Source organism: Sus scrofa, chromosome 11 (genome assembly GCF_054392235.1).
Source record: "Sus scrofa isolate SSC_HxYL_T2T_F1_AM1 chromosome 11, Sscrofa_HxYL_maternal_Yorkshire_Landrace_v2.0, whole genome shotgun sequence".
Lineage (NCBI taxonomy): Eukaryota > Metazoa > Chordata > Mammalia > Artiodactyla > Suidae > Sus > Sus scrofa.
In genome coordinates, this window is record NC_139393.1 from 31,459,233 (window position 1) to 31,465,293 (window position 6,061).

Consider the following 6,061-nt stretch of genomic DNA (forward strand, 5'->3'; position numbering starts at 1 on the left):
AATCTTCTCAGTTTTTTTACCCTCCCCCCATCTAGCACATGCCCTAGCTCTTGGCTGAGACCCAATTCTTAAATAATAGATGAAATATAAATATAAATAGAGTGCCTTACTCACCTCAACTCTTAGCTTGTCAGAGATGATAACCAGGACTTGGTATCTGCTCCTGCTGCCCTCGCTTGCTGACCAGTAGCCACCATGTGTGTGCATCTCCATCCACATTGGCCACATTGGTGCCCACAACTGACAATGCATCCTGGGAACTCTACCGCCTTCAACGGCTGGCCAGATGCCAAGTGACAAGACCATTGAGGGAAGAGATGACTCCTTCAATACCTTTTTCAGTGAGAACAGGCAACTGACCAGCATGTACCCAGGGCAGTGTTTGTAGATCTGAAACCCAGAATCATTGATGAAGTTCACACTTTGGCACCTACTCCCAGCTCTTCCACCCTGAGCAGCTCATCACAGGCAAGGAAGATGCTGTCAATAACTATGCCTGAGGTCACTTCACCATTGGCAAGGAGATCATTGATCTTGTGTTGGACTGAATTGGGAAACTGGCTGACAAGTGCATAGGTCTTCAGTGTTTCTTGGCTTTCCACAGCTTTGGTGGGGAAACTGGTTCTGGGTTTACCTCCCTGCAGATGGAACATCTCTTTGTCAATTAAGGCAAAAAATCCAAGCTGGAATTCTCTGTTTACCCAGCCCCCCAGGTTTCCACAGCTGTAATTAAGCCCTATAACTCCATCCTCACCACCCTGGAGCACTCTGATTGTGTGTTCATTGTAGACAATGAGGCCATCTGTGACATCTGTCATAGAAACCTCAATTTTGAGCACCCAGTCTACACTAATCTTAACCACCTTATTAGCCAGACTGTGTCCTCCATCACTGCTTCTCTGAGGTTTGGTGAGACCTGAATGTTGACGTGACAGAATTCCGGACCAGCTTGTTGCCCTATCCCCACATCCATTTCCCTGTGGTCACATATGCCCCTGTCATCTCTGCTGAAAAACCTACCATGGACAGCTTGCTATAGCAGAAATCACTAATGCTTGTTTTGAGCCAGCCAACCAGATGGTGAAATGTGGCCCTCACCATGGTAAATACATGGCTTGCTACCTGCTGTATAGTGGCAATGTTGTTCTCAAAGACATCAGTACTGCCATTGCCACCATCAAGACCAATCGCAGCATCCAGTTTGTGGAATGGTGACCCACTGGCTTCAAAGTTGGCATTAATTACCAGCCTCCCCCTGTGGTCCCTGGCAGATACCTGGCCAAAGTACAGTGGTCTGTGTGCGTGCTGAGCAACACCACAGCCATCGCTGAGGCCTGGGCTCACCAGGACCTGATGTATGCCAAGCAGTGCCTTTGTTCACTTGTATGTGGACAAGGGCACAAAGGAAGGAGAGTTTTCTGAGGCTCGTGAGGACCCTGCTGCCCTTGGGAAAATTATGAGTAGGTTGAGGTGGAATCTGTTGAGGGAGAGAAGGAAGGAGAGGAATACTGATTACCATTCCTTTAAGCCCTGCAGCATGTCATACTCAGAACTTTAGCTTCAGCATTAGCTGACAGGAGTAAAAGCTTTCTGATTAGATTGTCTTCACTTTCAACTGTGATCATGTATTACTTTTCCATGTGTGCCTGTAAGATTTTTTTCTGTCATGTCTCAAAAGTAAAGCCTAGATACCTAATGGAATGGTGTGAGTTATTGTTGAAATAATAGACCAGCACTGTGTGACATGCATTATTATTATTAGATGCTTAATAAGTAGACATTTAAGTATAATGATGTGATCACGTCTTTGTAATTATTCAAATAATCACACAAAGAGTAAAAGATCAGATATTCAGTATATATTAAAACTATTTTAAAATTGAATGTAGATGCATACAGAAATTAAGGAGGTAGGAGCATCTCAAAATAATGAACATAACTTTGAAGTCTGCAAAAATGTGATAATATAATAACAAACAAAAAGCCAAGTTCAAGTGTGCAAAGACTGAGACAGGTAACTGGTAATATGTCCAGCAATAATAAAATGATTTGGCTTCATGATTATATGTAGTTTATTAGAATATAAACTGTGTAAATTCAGGGACATCATCCATCCTTTCATTTCTGCAGAAATTGGAAGAATATCTAGTATGGATTCCTTGCAGAAGAAATATTTGTTAAGTCAATTAATTTAATTGCATTGCCTTTCATATTCCTTTAGTTGAATTTCCTCAGTTTAAAAAAGAAGTTTAAATATAATACATACATTTTATAAGCATATACTAGATATTTAGGTATAAATAAAACTTTATATACAGAATATAGCTTAAAATATAATAGTTTATAACTCATTTTCTTAAAGATAATATTAAATATCAAAGTATTTAAGTTTTATTTCTCTAGTTCTTGTTACATGTATTCCACATTTTGAGTACTAGTGATTTTATTTATTACTCTATGGGACAACTATAGGAATCAATTTATCACTTTTTCTAAATATATTTTTGCTCCCATGGGCAATGAAAGGGAGATTTTATGACATGAAGATTTCAAGCTATGAATTCCAATCTGCATTACACATTATGAAAACAAATATTAATATATGAATATAGTAAAATACCAAATTTTATCTCGTGAACATTTCCATAAATGTGGAAACACATTTCTCCAAGTAAATCATTAATTACAAACTATTTTACAGGCATAATTTTCTTGTAGTAGATTCATCTCACAGTATTGTGAGACTCATCTTACAACACTCAGTATTTACTCTCCACAGCTCAAGAATTCCATCTTAATGCATCTGGAAAGTAAGCAAAGGAGGCTTAAAATAAAGAATTTGGTTTTCTTAAAGAAAAAAAGTTCTACTTCTAATAATAAATTTAGATTTTATAGACATTTGAGAAATTAGGAAAAAAGCCATCCTTATCTGAGTGAGTTTACATATTTTGAATCAAAGTAGATTATGAAACTAAACTTCCTCTAAAAGTATGGGTTATTTTCTCTTTTTTTGTTAATCTTAAGCATTTATTGCTACAGGTAGGTTTTTTGGAAGAGGACTGAATTGTGTGATTACATTCTTACTAGAGACAAGGAGCCCTCTATACCTACTAGATGCTCAGTAATGTTTGTTGTGAAGTTCTTGTTCTGTCTCAGCAGGTTAAGAACCCAATATGGTGTCCATGGGGATATGGGCTCAATTCCTGGCCTCATTTAGTGGGTTAAAGATCCAACATTGCTGTGGCTGTGGTGTAGGCCACAGCTGCAGCTCTGATTTAACCTTTGGTCCAGGAACTTCCATATGCCACAGGTGTGGCCATTAAAAAACAAACAAACACACAAAAACCCAAAACACACGATTTTTGTTGAGATGCCTGCAATGACAACTCAGGCTGCCAATAAGCACCCTAAGAGCTATTCCCTAAATACCTCACAGTGCATTCTGGCTCCTAAGTTCAAATAGGGGAATGCTCCTTGCTTGCTTTATTTATTTTAGAAATGTCTTCAGCCTTAGATATTTTTGTTCATTAACTAGATTTTGCTGATTACCTCTAGGTATACCATATTCTTTGTTAACTCACTAAGAGGAATGAAATAGTCCTTAAAGACAGGAGCTAATAAATTTGTGTGAGGTAGGCAAGAGAATAGACAACTATAAATGTTGTGTAAGTTGAGAGTTATTTATAGGTTTTTTAGAGAAGCTGATGGAAAGAGATGGACTTCACATTGGCAGGAAGTGGGAGAACCTAGGGAGACATGGACAAGTAGAAATTCTGAAATTTAAACTGAGCCTGATACTTCAGGAATGATTTGGAAGAAACCGAGTTAAGGAAGAGGCAGAAAGGATTTACTTGCAGAGTAAATATCTGAAAGAAAGAAAAGAAGGAAGGAAGAAAGAAGGAGAGAAGAGGAGAGAGAAAGGGAGGGAGGGAGGAAGAAAGGTCATCCTATGATTATGAATTTTAGTCCATGGGAGAAAGTGGAAAACATGCAATTAAGTACTGTTGACCTTTAAATCATGAAGGAATGGCAACTGATGAGGCTGGAAAAACAAGCAGAGCAGGAAATTTTTGGACAAGAACAAAAAGTATACAATTAACTGTTTAGGGTGATGTTTACTGACTTTATGTGTTTAATTGTTTGTATTACTTGTTTTTTAAAAGACCACTTTAGCTAAATACATTTTTATTTATCCATCTTTCTTATTTAAAGCAGATTTTCTTGGTTCTATATTTTACTTATCTCATGTATCATTAACATTAATATTCTTTTTTTGGAGGGATTTACTCTTTTGTATTCCACCATCTCCTTCTTTTTCTTTTTTTTTTCTTTTGTCTTTTAGGTCTGCACCTGCGGCACATGGAGGTTCCCAGGCCAGGGGTCAAATTGGAGCAATAGCTGCCTGCCTACACCACAGCCACATCAACTAGGATTGGAGCCAGATCCTCAACAGACTGGGTGAGCCCAGGGATCGAACCTATGTCCTCATGGATAATAGTCAGGTTTGTTAACCTCTGAACCATGATGGGAACTCTGAGGAGGAAAAGGTGTGCTTGTGGCCCGTACAGGGATCAAACTGGAGACCTTAGCATTATTAGCACCACACTCTAACCAGCAGAGCTAACCAGCCACTCCTGACATAATTGGCCACCCTCTTTTTTGATTATATAATCAAATTTACTTTTAATATGCATATTTACTGTATCTATAGATAAAGAATTTTAAGTAATATTGGAGTTCCTGCTGTGGCACAGGTTAAGGATCTGGTGTTGTGTCTGCAGCAGCTCAGGTCACTGTTGAGGCATGGGTTGGAGCTCCAGGCTGGTGCAGTGTGTTAAGGATCCTGTGTTCCCAAAACTGTGGTGTACATCGCACCTGTGACTCAGATTTGAGCCCTGACCTGGGAATTTTCATATACGGAGTGTGTGGTAAAAAAGAACCCCAAAAACCAAAAACCAAAAAACAACTTTAGGCAATGTACAAAATCAGTCCTGAGATGATTAAATGCCTTTTCTCACCATGTGGCATGGTTGTTAATCTCCTCTGCTCTTTCCAGCTCCCATATACACTTACCCTCTTCTACATTCATTCTAAGATGAGCCTTCAAACTAAAAAGCCAGCAACTAAGCAGCAATTCATATTTATAGGCAAAAATCTCTCTATTTTTTCCCCTTTTCTCTCTTTTCCCTTAAGCTAACATTACTCTACTTTTAGTAATAAGATAGCTGGACAACCAGACAGTGTTGCAGTCTTTTTGCTGTGGCATTGCGCTCTTATATTGCTAAAAGCAAGCTTTAGTAGAAAATTCATGAAATAAAATCCAGTGTTTCCAGTGTTTCCATTATTCATAAGCACAGAGGCTAAGCTATGAAGAGGGTGAAATAGGAGAAACTTTTATGAAGGAAAAATTTCAATACATCTCAATTTTTAGATTTTAAAATTAGGTAAAATTACATAGTATGCAATTAATAAATTGTAAGTATACATTTTGGTGAATTTTGACTAATATGAACTACCTTGTATTTATTTTCAGTTATAGTTAGAAAATGTCCATCTTCCTGAAATGTTTCCTCCTATCTGTTCACAATCAACACACCTCTCCGACTTCCCATGATCCACTGCTAGTTCCTAGAAATCACTAAGCTGCTTTGTATCATTACAGTTTTGCCATTAAAAAATGTTATACAGAGAGAGTCATGTACTCTTTGTAATTGGCTTAGTTAATTTAGCACAGGACTTTTGATGTTTTTTTTATTGTAGTGAGCTGAATGATGGACTCCAAAAATAATCTGCATCTTAATGATTAAAACCTGTGAATATTATCTTACAAGGCAAAATAATAATAAAAATGGGAGGTATTTATCCTAGGTAATATGCATGGTACATGAGTGCAATAACAGATAACTTAAGAGATGATAGAGGGACTTTTGTCAGACACACAGCAGAGAAGTCTATGCAAAGACAGAGCAAAAAGAGACATGGCAGCAAGCCAATGCATGCTAACAACCACTAGAAGCTGGTAGAGACAAGGAAGAGATTCTCTCCTAGAGCCTCCAGAGTG

At 38.1% G+C, this 6,061-nt stretch overlaps 1 pseudogene; it reads left to right on the plus strand.

The window, feature by feature from the left end:
- Positions 1–265: 265 nt before the first annotated feature.
- On the plus strand, positions 266–1,512 carry LOC100155859 (tubulin alpha-1B chain pseudogene; annotated as a pseudogene).
- Positions 1,513–6,061: the final 4,549 nt, after the last annotated feature.